General features: G+C 41.0%; 1 non-coding gene across 1 annotated transcript; it reads left to right on the forward strand.

The window, feature by feature from the left end:
- The first annotated feature begins 1,408 nt into the window (after positions 1-1,408).
- Positions 1,409-1,536, forward strand: LOC132225402 (small nucleolar RNA SNORA21). The gene has a single exon (XR_009450914.1). It is a non-coding gene; the product is annotated as a small nucleolar RNA SNORA21 (small nucleolar RNA).
- The last annotated feature ends 345 nt before the right edge of the window (positions 1,537-1,881 follow it).

The raw sequence follows: 1,881 nt of genomic DNA on the forward strand, positions 1-1,881 counted from the left end.
AGTGGATAGAGCGTCGGCCTGCGGACTGAAGGGTCCCGGGTTCGATTCCGGTCAAGGGCATGTACCTTGGTTGCGGGCACATCCCCAGTAGGGGGTGTGCAGGAGGCAGCTGATCGATGTTTCTCTCTCATCTGTTTCTAACTCTCTATCTCTCTCCCTTCCTCTCTGTAAAAAATCAATAAAATATATTTTTAAAAAAAAGAAAGAAAATGGTATCATACAAAACGTGCATTGCCTTATTCCTGGGAGTCCAGAAAACTGTTTCCATGCACTAGACGGCATCCATTCAGGAGCTATTAGAGTAGGATGTGAAGGAAGACTTGAAAGCTTTCAGAAATCACAAACAGATCCATCAGTGAAGAGCACAACTTGAATGACTCAAGGTGCTTAAGCATAACTTCTGACCAATCGCTGGCTAAACAATAAGCTAGCTGACACAGGACAGCTACTCGGACGCCACACTTAAAAATAAAATCACACGCAGTCAATTCTTTCCAATGCTGGAAGATAAGATAAAACTTTGAAACCAGAACTATGAAATCAGTCTCCAAGCCACAAATAGATCCAATGGTGAAGGTTAAACATCTACTTCAGTTACAGTCTTTAATCAATAAGTGTCTTAGGCTGACCAAAGGTGGCCCCCTAGGTTGATAGCTAAAAGATAAAAACATGGAGAAAATCTGAGCGAGGATTGCAGAAGCTGCACACAGCAGCACAAACAGACTTCAAGTAATTAGTTCAGTCAAGTCACTGAACAAACAACAAAAGCCTGTGGGGGATCAGGATCCAGATTTGCTACATTATATTATCTAAAGGGCCTAGTTTTCACAACAAATGGCTATGAAATATACAAAAAGAAAAATACACAGAAAAAAAACAAAAACAGGAAAGTCTGACACATACAGACCAAAGGCTAACTAAAGACTGAATTTGGGGGCACCAAGATGTTGGACTATCAGATCGAGACTTCAGAACAGCTATTCTAAATATGTTGAACAAAGTAAAGGAAACTATGTTGAAAGAATTAAAAGAATATATGATTATAATGATCATTAAATAGAGAATTTGAAATAAAAAACAAATCTGGATTTAGATAGGGAGAGCTTTAATTTGAAAGACTTGTAATCTGGAGAAAGCCGCAATCTCATAAACATGTAAATGTCTCCAAATCAAACAGAAAAAGATTTCTCCATCACAGTGGAAAGAAGGAGGCAAGCACACATAAACAGGAACTTCAGAGGGAAGTAGGACAAATAATGAGATCTGACATTCAAGTGAAATTTGACAAGAAAAGGGTCATTCTCTGGTCAGCCAATTAATAAGCTGATAAAGGGTAACATTCTGTTTTTTTCTTTGGGTACTTGCTCAGGCTTGGGGCACGCAGAGTTCAGGGGTTGGTAAAAAAGAGAGAAGCCTTCGTTGGGCCTCTTGCTGATGACCCACTGAGCCGTCAAGAAAGGGCAAAGGAAAAACACCGCCTTTGGGTGAAGCAGCAGCGTGTTGTGTTGCTTTGCTTCAATCGGTGGTGTGACAGGTGGAAAAAAAAAAAGAGAGAGAGAGAGAGAGAAGCCTGACTAAAGTATGGTGAAGACACAGCAGCGGTTAAGAAATGGACAATTGTGAACACTTGGTCATGAGCATCAATAAAGATTAAAAAACTACTTTTTCAAAAAAAGCAAGAGCAGAAAACTATGATAAACAAAATGAAGCCCTAGCACGTTTGCTCAGTGGATAGAGCATCGGTCTGCGGACGAAATGGTCCCAGGTTGGATTCTGGTCAAGGGCACATGCCTGGGTTGCTGGCTTGATCCCTGGTAGGGGCGTGCAGGAGGTAGCCAATCAATGATTCTCTCTCATCATTGATGTTTCTCTCTCTCTCTC

The sequence above is a fragment of the Myotis daubentonii genome, chromosome X (assembly GCF_963259705.1).
Source record: "Myotis daubentonii chromosome X, mMyoDau2.1, whole genome shotgun sequence".
Classification (NCBI taxonomy): Eukaryota; Metazoa; Chordata; class Mammalia; order Chiroptera; family Vespertilionidae; genus Myotis; species Myotis daubentonii.